At 38.0% G+C, this 12,569-nt stretch overlaps 1 long non-coding RNA gene across 1 annotated transcript; it reads right to left on the bottom strand.

Annotated features, from left to right (window-relative positions):
* Positions 1 to 991: 991 nt before the first annotated feature.
* Positions 992 to 1,858, bottom strand: LOC122198116 (uncharacterized). The gene is made up of 2 exons (XR_006191975.1): positions 1,379 to 1,858; positions 992 to 1,280 (listed from the first exon to the last, which is right to left on the bottom strand). It is a non-coding gene; the product is annotated as an uncharacterized LOC122198116 (long non-coding RNA).
* Between the last annotated feature and the right edge of the window lie 10,711 nt (positions 1,859 to 12,569).

The raw sequence follows: 12,569 nt of genomic DNA on the forward strand, positions 1-12,569 counted from the left end.
ATATATATAGAGAGAGAGAGAGAGAGAGAGAGAGAGAGAGAGAGAAAGGGTATGAATTTGTCATTATTTATCGCAACTCAATCATTTAAATTGACAATCATATATATATATATATATATATATATATATATATATATATATATATATATATATATATATATATATATATATATATATATATATATATATATATGACAATCAGATTGATGTATAGTATCAGAAGTCATCAAAAAGAAAAAAATTAGTAAATCATTTTGGCCTGCTTGTATTCCACTTGACAGCAAAAGCATATGATAAAACAATAAAAGTCACTTGGATGATATTTTTTCTATCAAGTCATTAAGTTTTGAGAGACTTGTCCTTATCCATTTCTAATGAGACAAATTTATTTCCAACATCCTTTTCGTCTGACTCCGAAAAACATCTATCAATACCACATTAAATGATAGATATATAAGCTGTTTACATTAAAATTTTATAAACTTCATGTTTTTTGTTGATGTTTTTTAAACTTTAATCACAAAATTAAAAGGCTAGACATAGTTAATTGTTATTATTTATAACCGACTTTTCAGATACGATCATAGAATAACGACATGTTTTTGGATTTGTCTAACCTAAGGTGATTAATCACTTATTTTCTACATACATAGTCAAAATATTTTGACTCCCTAGACAATCTTGTCAACATTTTGATTTGAATAGTATATGTTGAATATAGTTGATTTTTGTGGTAATAAACTTAAAACTAGCGAGATAAGTTAATAACTCAATATTTTAAACCAAGAGACATAAATTTTGAAACTATATTTACAAAGTATGTTGAAAAAAAAAGGGTAAATTACACCAATTGTCCCTCATGCATATGTTAAAAAGCGTGTTTAGTCCATATTTCCAAAATTAACTCAGACCGTCCCGTGTGTGCTTAAAACTTGCACATTTCCTCCCTGATATGCATTTTTGTTGCGAATGTAGTCCCTGCTAGATCTAAAATGACCATAATGTCCTTTGTGTATTTGTTTTCCATTTATTTTAATGTTATTATTATTATTATTATTATTTTTAAAAAGAGTAAACATATCATGCCTACCCACCCCATCCCAATTGTCCCTTCCAGATCTCCATCCGCCTCACCCAAACCCACTTCCCTTAAAGTAAACATTTGGCCGCCGGACCACCACCGCAAAATGAAGTAGCATCACCGCAAATGGAAAACTATCGAAAATCTTCACCCCGTTTCTATGTTTCTGTCTCATACACCTGGATCTACCTCTCTATAACTTCACCAAAAAAACCCAAAACTCTCATCAATCGCAAACCCTAATCCCAAATTCTCATTAAATCTATTACCTTTAACGAAACCAATTCAATCTTTTACCTGGCCCTGTAGAGAAAATTAAGATCACTCCAATTAAATCTAATTCCAAGACCAGGAATCTTATTATTAATCTTGAGATAAATCGCTTCATCAGGTTGGACACAAAGCACGAGCTCATTTGTAGCCTTCTCTAAATCCATTTCGAATTGTTGTTTGTAAAGATTATCATGAATACGTCGATGGAAGCGTTAGGAAGGAGGGGACACATATGGCGACCCATTGGAGGGAGAAGAAGAACATGGGCTATAAAACAAAGCCTTGCCAACGTATTCTCTTGCCACTTCATCTACCACTTTATCGGCCTTGCTTTACAATAGATTTATAGACGACGAGGAAATGAGATATGAGCTTGAAAGTGAGGACAAAAGACGAGGACCTCTCTGCTGCCGTCGTGGGAGAAAGGATGAGGAACTTATGTGGTCTCACCGGAGAGTTAGGTTTTGGGTGGTTGTTGGTAATGGTAAGAATGAGGGAGATGAAAGAAATTGGCGAAAAGGAGGGAGGGGGTGGTAGAGATATTTATTTCTTTTTTTAAGTCTAAAAATGATTAACAGATAAAAGAAAATTAAAAAAGAAATTATTAAGGGCAAACTAGTCTTTTTATGTCTAGAGGGATGAAGTGTGCAAGTTTTAAACAAATGAGGGACAGTCCGAGATAATTTTTGAAAATATGGACTAAACACGCTTTCTGACATATGCACGAGGGACGATTGGTGTAATTTACACTTTTATTAGAGTAAATTACATGAATGGTCCCAATGGTTTGAATATATACATATTTGGTCTTTAACTATTTTTCTTAACTTGAATAGTCCTTAGTATGTTTTAGTTGCATCTTTTAGGGTTGAACACAGTGCAGTTCGGTAGGATTATTGTCCAAAACTGAAGTGTTAAACATAAATATTATTAATAAATAATTAATAAATATCATATATAGTTATTTAATATATTAAATTTGAGTTATTGGTTATTGGAAAATTAAAAAAAGGACATTGGGTAATCTAACCATTTTTTTTATGTATTAAAAAAAACAAATTACCACTATAATTCTTTTTCCTGCAAAATGACAATTGTTTCTAAAATGAGCCATTCCGAAGTCTATTTTGGAATGTGTACCTCGGCCGACCCATCAAATGATCCTATGAATTTCTTTTGGATTAGAAGAATGTCTTTCTGAAATTAGAACATGTGGCTCATGTGTTTGAGAATTTGCTTAATGACTTATCGGACTAGGATGCGGTCTCTATATGTCTTCTATCTCTGTTAGAGAACGGTTACAATGGTTGGTTGCCTCGTCAGCCTGTGACTGAGGAGTATTTCACTTTGCTACCCAACCTTAATGAATTCAACAAGTATCATGTCGTTAATTTATAATTATCATTACTAACATTTTTATTGGATTTAATTGTGAATTTTTTATGACGTAGATATCCATTGGGGTGGGTGGGGGTGGGGGGGGGGGGGGGGGGTTATTTAGGATCAATTGTATTCTCGGCTACTCACTATTTTCGGTAAGGTTGATAATCATATACAACCAGTGGTACCAAAACCTACAAAACCTTAAAAATGACGTACACTTGAATATATTTTTTATACGCTTTAAGGTAAAATATATGATTAACAATTTAACATTTTTTTGGCTTGTTAATATTCTAATACATATTCTTTCAGATATGGATTATTGAGAGTTTTCCTATGAACATTTTGCTTGGTACCCGATATCTGAATATTATCACTCAGGTTGGATGGTTGAAACTGTAGAAGATGCATGCGGAGTAGTGCAAGCAGTTTCTAATCATTAATGGCCTATGATTACTTACATAATTTATAATTTTCATCAATATATATAATTTGTACTTATTTATAATTTTATAATTTTGTTAGCAAGATAATAGATTTATAGAGAAGTTGGAGCCGACAACAGATGAAAGTCGTGCTGAATGATGGACTTTTAGCTCGATGTACATTTTTTTATTTAACTTTATGGTGTACATGTTATTGCATCGTTTATAATTAAATAGTGTTGAACTCTACACACACTTATCATGGATGATGTTGGTACTATAAAAAATGACTTTTTTTTTGGAAAGTGAACTTTCCTAACGAGGGTTTCCGGGCCAGCTTTCACGCACCGACTAATCTCCTGCTGCAAACACGAGGCTTTGCCTAATGCCATGGAGTCACTGCAGGCGAACCTCCATGGCCACAAGGGCTGAGTAGTGCCCGGATTTGAAAATTGGTCAATAGGTTATCCACCATATATTTCACATGCCTTACCAAGTCACCACAACCCAAGTGGTTAATAGGTTATCCACCATATCTTCCACATGCCTTGGGTTGTGGAAGATATGGTATAATTGTGTTTTGATTACATTACCTACATAATATTAATTTATAACATAATGTTATTTGATGATTACTTAATTCCAACATTTTATACAACTTTACATCCTTATTAATATACTGAATGCTCACCGGTTTTGGGTGTTTTGGATTTAAAGAGACTCAAAATTACTATATACGATAGTCATCGAGTGGACGATTATTTTTTAGAAAATGCATCTTGGTTTACAACTATGCGAGCCTGAATTCACAAACTCCTAGTGGGTACCAAACCTACCGATATAATTTCCCTTGATAGTTTCAAAATCACATTTGAAAAGGACGCGGACGTACCACAATAGTATGACATTAAATGGGATTATGAGGTGTTTTTGTGTTGGTTGACAAATATGTTCATCGCGGGGAAATCATATAGGATAGAAGGTTCAAATGAAACATGGGTCATATCATATTGCAACCGATTGATAAATTTTTTTGAGGTACGAAGTTAATATAACGGTCCATTTGAATGTTGTAGTATTATTTACAACATATTTAATTATATGTAATTATTACTTTTGACACATTTAAGGATTTCAAGCACTTTTATTTTTCGCAATATATACATTTTATATAAAATTATAAATAAACAAAAAATTACCATACAATACATACAACAATAAATAAAAAAACATTTCGATTATTTTGAAACGTTTCTCTGGAATCCTACTCTAGTATCTCGGAGTTCGCTCTAGAATGACATGTTCCGGACATACATGTCATTTTACAAAAAATAAAAAATGTTGGTTATATATTTTTTTTTTCAAAAAGTTCATTTATCTGGGTTAGATTACTCAATTTTTATTAAAAACTACATTACACAGAAAATTAGAACTTTTGGAAAATTAAAAACCTTGTTGTCAGTTTCTATTTCTGTTCGATTTTATGCATTTTTTTTCGGTTTTACTTATGCAGTTCGGTGTTTACTCACACCTAGCATCTTTGGTCCCCACCATACATAAAAGATTATTTTGTTGTTTACTTTTCTTAATTAATTAATTTTTTGTTTATTAGTTCTAATTTATTAAAATTAAAATACACCAACATATTTATAATTTATTTTATGAAAACAGTGAAATTATCTCTTCTCTTACTCATTACTTGGCCAACATCTCCGTCAAATATCATCGGCCACCCTCTCCCTTTTCGGCCACCAGGATATACCTTACCTCGACTATCTCTTCTCTTACTCATTACTTGGCCAACATCTCCCTAATCCCTTGTGAGCTTGTTTTGAACCTTTTGAATGTTTTTAGTGCATTTTGTGGAAGGAGAAGTCTATCATTGTGGATTGGTGTGGTTCAAGCTTAAAGATCTAGAGCTTTCATCTCATTTGCCAACTTCAAAAGGTATAAAGTTCTCACCTTTATGATTTATTGAGTTAGATCAAGGTTAGCTAGTTGGTTTGCATGCTTCTAGTCCCATGATTTTGGTTCTTGTGAGTAAAATCTACTCTAGGGCTTAAGGTTGTCATTTCTTGTTGTTTATTAGGTTCACATATCATAAAAATGTGATCTTGGTTGCTATCCTTCACCCATGAAAGGGTTTGGGGTCATTGGAGGATGATATGGAACTAGGGTTTAGTCTTGTGCTCCATTAAGCCATGCAAAGGCATAAATTCAAGAAATTTATCACTCTAGACGTTCATTAGGACCATATATGAGATTTATATGGGTTGTCTTTACAGATTAAGAGCTAAAATGGAAAAGAACTTATCAGCGTTCTATGCGGTGCATAAAATAGGCTATGCCCAACGTAGCCTTGATTCTTCGTGATTTCTATTAAGCCATCTACTCGGGGCTTGAAGGCATGGTGTACACATGTTGTAGAACTATTAGGTGTGTTTGGTTACTTTGGGTCATTAGGACATGTTTGGAAGGGTCTAGCCTTCAAATGGTAAAATGGAATTTTACCCTAGAGAGAGAACGTAAGTAATGCACCCTTGATTATGGGTTATCACCTTAATGGCTGATTAGAGTTGTTCTGGATATGTTTAGTGTGAGGAAATTTTGTAGCAGCAGCTCGAGTGTGAGGTTTATCTAAATATCGATTGAGGTGATTATTGTCATTATAGTTGTGGTTCGAAGGCACCAATGTTGACCCACTAGATTCTGTTATGTAGAATGCTAGCTTTCTTTGTGAATCTTTCATGTATGATTGTGATGAAATACACCCGAGGGTTGGTCCCATTATTATATGTTTGGGTTGAAATAAACCCCATGGTTGGGCCCATTATTGCATGCTCGGGTTGAAACATACCACAGGGCTGGGCCCATGATTGTTTGTTAGGTTAGAATATACCCCACTACTGGGCCCACCGATTAGTGTCTCATGTGGTATTTTGGGAAACTCATAAGCTTTGTGCTTACGATTTCATGTTTATGTTTCATTTGCTTCCGGGTCAAAAGGGAAGGGCCTAATGTGATCACATATTATCCCTCTTATGATTCTGCATTGATTACTATTTTACTTTGATGAATTTGATACAATATATTGTGATTGATTTTGATACACCTGATGTATGGATTGATGATTTTTAAAATGAAAATTTTACCTCTATTTCTGAAATGTTACAAGTTGGTATCAGAGCCTTGGTATGAGAAATTTGGGCACACTTTTAGGTGTGTCTGAACTCAAACTAAGAAATTGATAATCTTTTCAAAAGAAAAATGAATTTTCTAAAAATATTTGATTACAAATAAAAAGGGGTGTGATGCGTGCAATCAGCCGAGCTGAAGTAAGTGATTCCCAAAATACCCATACATATGTGTTATGACTAGTATAACAAATATGTGAATTGAATGCTAGAGTAGGGCTAAGGATACCTTTAGAAATACTATGCTAGAATTGCCTAATTTGTGTAATGATTTATAGCCTAGGGGATTGGATGCTATGTATTACTCGGAATTTCTATCGGCTCAGTTAATTGCTAAGTGTATTCTTTAAAAATTGTATACGATTAGGATCATATAGCCCTAGAATGATGGGTTTGGCCTTATTTCTTGTTCCTTGTTTGGTTGTGGGCTTAGGTTAGAATCTGTTATTCGACAGTCTATGTGGTTCCATATTTTGTACAACTTGCATGCATAAGGAAACCAACTGTGTTGGTCGAGATTCTCATTATTGCAGAGGCTGTTGTGTTGAGAATTCCTAGGAGAGCCTAGGGAATGCCATAGTGGGATATATATGCTGCTTAGCATAGGGAATGTGTGTATGGCTTTAGTGGGGTGACTTAGAGGATTTGGGAAGGTTCTCAAGGAAAGTACGTATATGTGTGGAAGGTAGTATTGTGCCTGTACTACTGAAAGCATAGGATCTATACTCACGTCAAGGACGATCTCATAGATTCTAAGGAGCCTGCAGAGTGGAAGTTCCCTTGAGTTTATTATGATCGTTTTTATGTTTGTATTTCAGTTTGAGCATGGTGACCACTCGAGGAGGAGCTTGTGGTTCTGGTTTTGGCTTTGGTGCAGAACCGATTGATAAGCGGTTGCACGAGTTTATCACATTGGATATTACTCACGGTATTATAGAGGCCACCGTTGTGATTTTCGGTACCATCAAGGAGGGGATTATGGAGCTCTTGGATTAGCGACTTGGGGCCTTTCGGGAAAAGATAGCAGCAAGACAGTTAGGAGCACATACTCCCACTTTTCTGAAGTTTAATTCCTATGGAGCTCCGGAGTCTTTAGGGCTAAAGATCCCATTGCTAGCCGCCAATGGATCTTTGGCATGGAGAATGCTCAACAAACGAGCTTCTAACATGAAGGGGAGAAGGTGGGGTTTGCCTCCTTCCTTCTGAGGGACCAAGCCCATGATTGGCGAGAGGAGGTTGTTGTACATTGGGATTTGCTGTTGTGGTGGTCATAACTTGGGAGGAGTTTCTAACATGGTTTCAGGAGGAGTGTGCACCAACGATTGAGGTGCAATAACTGGCGAGGGAGTTTCAGGATCTTCGCCAGACTAATGAGACTATGGTGGATATCACCGCCAAGTTTCGAGAGAGGGCTTTTTTGGTTCTGCAGCATGTTGCGGACAAGGAAATGAAGAAGACGAGATATCATGATATGTTGAGAGATGATATCAAAGAGTTTGTGAGATTTCCAAGGTGCAAAACCATGAATGACATGGTGGTGAGAGCCCAAAAATAGGAGTTTGAGCTGGAGCTTCTAACGATGCAGAAGCCAAAGCAGGTATAGGCAGCAGTAGGCCAGGAAAAAGGCCCAAGATTATTAATTCACATCATAGGGGCTAGCAGGGAAAAAGTTGTTGTGGAAAGTGCGGCAAGTCGCACGGTAGGGATTGTCGAGCAACGGGTTCGAGTTGTTTTAGATTTGGACAAATTGGTTGTATGAGTAGGGATTGCCCGCCGAGGTGCACTGATTTGCTTCCATTGCAATTAGAAAGGGCATAAAAAGGCCGATTAACTAGCGCTGATAGGAGGAGCAGTGGTGACACCTGTACCGCCCACCTTAAGGATCATTGGTGGCCACTAGGGTAAGATGGAGAAACTTGTGATGAAGAGTAGGGCATTCCAGTTAACAATTGAGGAGGCGATAAGAACACATGATGTGGTTAACTGTATGTCTACTTTCCTTATACTTTGTTGTTTCCTTTGTTTATGATTATGTTTTATCCAATCATGTATAGGGACTTTCTTAGTCAATGGTATGACTACTCATGTTTTGTTCGATTCAAGTGCTACCTGGTCTTTTGTATCTCTTGCGCTTAGCAAGAAGTTTAGTGATGTTCCCCCCATTTTGGATTATCCGTTGGAGGTAGAGATTGCTGATGATCATTCACTGAGTGCTTCAAGGGTTCATCAAGGATGTGTTATGAACATGTTCAACGAGGGATATTCTATTGACTTGTTTCCAATTCCTCTGGGTGGGTCGAAGGTTATTGTGGGAATGGATTGGTGGGTCCTAATAGAGCCATAATTGAATGTGAGCACCAGTTAGTGAGAGTTCGAACCCTACGTGGGGGATAAATGGTTGTTCATGGCGAAGTTGCTCAGTGTGGACCTTCTATCTATTCAAATGCGAGAGCTAGGAGATATCTTCAGTAAGGCTGTTATGGATTTTTGGCCTAGGTGGTCGATACTCGAGTTGGGGGCGTGACGACCATGAGTGATGTGCTCATTGTTCAGGATTTAACTGATGTATTTCCTGAGGATTTACCTGGAGTGCCTCCCGAGAGGCAGGTTGAGTTTTAGATTGATTTGGTTCCCAGTGTGGCTCCGATAGCTAAGGCACCTTATCTATTAGCACATCCGAAGATGCAGGTGTTGTCTACACAACTTAAGGAGCTATTGGACAAGGGCTTTATCAGACATAGTAGTTCGCCATGGGGAGCACCGATCATGTTCGTGATAAAGAAATATGGCTCACACAGGATGTACATTGACTATCGGGAGTTAAATAAGTTAACGATGAAGAACCGTTATCCACTCCCGAGGATCAACAACTTATTTGAGCAACTTCAGTGTGCATCTTGGTTCTCCAAGATTGATTTACTGTCAGGTTACTACCAGATGAGGATGTGTAGAAGACGGCTTCCAGGACTCGTTATGGTCATTACAAGTTCGTGGTGATACCATTCGGGCTCACTAATGCACCAACAGCGTTCATAGATCTCATGAACCGGGTATGCAGACCAATGCTGGATCGGTCGGTCATTATGTTTATTGATGATATTCTGGTCTACTCCAAGACCAAGGAGCAAGACAAAGAGCATTCACGGGAGGTATTGGACACCCTTAGGAGAGAGAGGCTTTATGAAACGTTCTCCAAATGCAAGTTCTGGTTGTGAGAGGTGCAGTTTTTAGGGCACATCGTCAAATAAAAGAGTATATTGGTCGATCCGGCTAAGATCAGGAGGTGATGCTATTGGAGGTTCCGAGGACACCATCTGAGACTCAGAGTTTTCTTGGTCCCGCGAGTTATTATTAGAGATTTATCCAGGATTTCTCCAAGATTGGCTTACCATTGACCCGATTGGCGAAGAAAAATGTTACTTTCTGATGGGGGCCCGATCAGCAGACAACTTTCGAGACGTCGAGACAAAGATTATGCGAGGATCTGATTCGCACTCTTCCCGAGGGTATGGATGATTTCGTGGTTTAGTGTAATGCGTCTATCTCGGGACTGGGAGCTATAATTATGCATAAAGGCCACGTGATTGCTTACACTTCGAGGCAACTAAAGCCTCATGATGCAAATTACACTACATATGGTTTGGAGTTAGGGGCTATGGTTTTCACCCTCAAAATATGGAGGCATTACTTGTATGGGGTTAGGTGCACTATATACACTAAACAAAAGAGTCTGAGATATATGATGGACTAGCTGAATCTGAATATGAGGTATCCGAGTTGGTTGGATGTAGTGAAGGATTATGACTGCGAGATTCTATATTACCCGTAGAAGTCCAATGGCGTGGTCGACGCCTTGAGTCGCAAGGCCAAGAGTACAACCATTAGGGATATGTGTTTGAGGATGGTTATTGTTTCTCCCCTATTAGATATGATCAAGAAGGATCAGGTGGAAGGGTTGAAGGAGGAAAATTATAAGGTGCAACGAATCATGGGTCATATTTCCATTACTTGTCATGGATACCCATGAGTTGCTGACTCATTGTGGTAGGGTTTGGGTCCCGGTTGTTGGCGGGGTTAGATAGACATTACTGGAGAAGGATCATAAATCTAAGTTTCAGATCCACCCAGGGACCATGAATATGTATATGGATCTGAGGTTGAGTTACTAGTGGTGCTTAAATTGTCAGAAAGTTAAGGCCGAACATCAGAGACCCAATGACAAGATGCAACCACTACTCATTCCCATGTGGAAATGGGAAGAGATCACCATGTATTTCATCACGAAGTTTCTGAGAATGCCACATGAAGTTGATTCTATTTGGGTCATAGTTGATAGATTGACCAAGAGTTCTCATTTCATAGTTATTGCCAAGAGCATTTCCGCCGAGAAATTAATTGACATCTACATTAGGGAGGTGGTGATCCGGCACAGGGTACCAATTTTGATGGTTTTAGATCGAGATGTTCGCTTCACCTCTAGGTTTTTGAAGAAGTTTCATGAGGAGTTGGGTACTCATCTGCATTTCAGTACATCATACCACCCTAGACCGATGCAAAGAGTGATCAGACTATTCAGACTATGGAGGGCATTCTTCGAAATATGTGTTGGATTTTGGAAGGAATTGGAATACTTATCTTCCATTAGCTGAGTTTTCATACAACAATAGCTACCATGATAGTATCGATCGACCACCCTTCAAGATGATTTATGGGAGGAGATGTCAGACCCTAGTTTATTGGGGCGAAGTCGGGCATCGACTTATAGGGAGTAATGAGGTAGTATCAAGACTATCGACTTAATGTAGCAGGTGCGTGATCGGTTGCGAACCACATAGAGTTTCCAGAAGAGCTATCCGGATCGGCGACGTTCGGACCTTGAGTTCCAGGTCGGAGATTCTGTGCTTCTGAAGGTGTCACCTTGGAAAGGTGTCATTAGATTTCGGAAGCGGGGAAAGTTGGGCCCCTAATTTATTGAATCCTTCAAGATTATTGTGCGGGTAGGCAGTGTTGCATATTGGTTGTACCTACCTAACGAGCTTATTCAGATCCATAGCACCTTTCACGTCTCTCAGCTGTAGAATTGTATAGTGGTTGATTCGGAAGTGGTTCCCTTGGATGACATTTAGGTTGGTGAGCGACTGAACTATGTATAAAGACCAGTTGCGATTCTTGACAGAAAGATAGACCCTACGCACCAAAGTGGTGAACCTGGTGAAAGTGCAGTGGTAACATCAGGAGGGTTCTGAGTAGACTTGGGAACCTGAGGTGGAGATTAGAGATCAATATCTAGAGTTATTTGCAGCAGCAGACTTCAAGGATGAAGTCTAGGCGAAGAAGGGGAAAGTTGTAGCATATGTTTCACAGGATTTTTCCTTTTGAGCTTTTTTATAAATTTTCTTGCAAAAATGGTCTAACGTGGGGCGTAGGGTGCGTTCTACGCATGATGTAGGAAAGAGGATATATGTGGGGGCTTAATGCCCTACACAAGGCATACCAGGTCCCTATGCAAGACGTAGGTGGACAGTATTCAAACCCTAACGTTTAGGGTTGTGGCCCTATTTAAGATCCTTAACTCCCTTGAGACCCTCTCCATACTCAGCCTCCACTCTCTCAAATAGTCACGTCGAAACCCTAATCCCTTGTTGTTAGTACATGAGGTGCCCCATAGTCAATCTGAGATATTGTGTCAATCCAAGATCACGTGGTATTAGGAATGTTACAGAGTCTGAGACTGAATGAGTTTTTGATGTAAAGACAAACCAAAGTGAAGACCTTTCTGATATCGTTTCTTATTGGAAAAAATTTGAGTATGTAATGCATTTAAGGTGTCAAGTACTATTTTGTATTCTTTTAAGTGTTTTTTAGTATAGTACATGACACAAGATCAACAACAACGGTTGTGTCAGGCTGTTGATCTTCAGTCCCCTCTCAGTCCATGCGCACTTTTTATGTATTTGTCTTTTAGTAACTCCTTGTCAACATAAGGAGTTTCCAGCCTTTGTAGTAGGATAACCGATTATCCATTTCTATCAATGTGCACCTTTTGTACTCCTATCAAATCAAGAAATAATTCAGTTAATCATTTCTATAACATTCTTCTTGTTCTTATTTGTTTTACATTGTTCATACTGTTGGATTAGCTGTCTAAGCCCATAACTATTATTGGTATGTACTTGACCCGAGAGTAGCATGGTACATTTGGGTTGCATATCA

This window comes from Lactuca sativa, chromosome 5, assembly GCF_002870075.4.
Source record: "Lactuca sativa cultivar Salinas chromosome 5, Lsat_Salinas_v11, whole genome shotgun sequence".
Taxonomy (NCBI): Eukaryota; Viridiplantae; Streptophyta; class Magnoliopsida; order Asterales; family Asteraceae; genus Lactuca; species Lactuca sativa.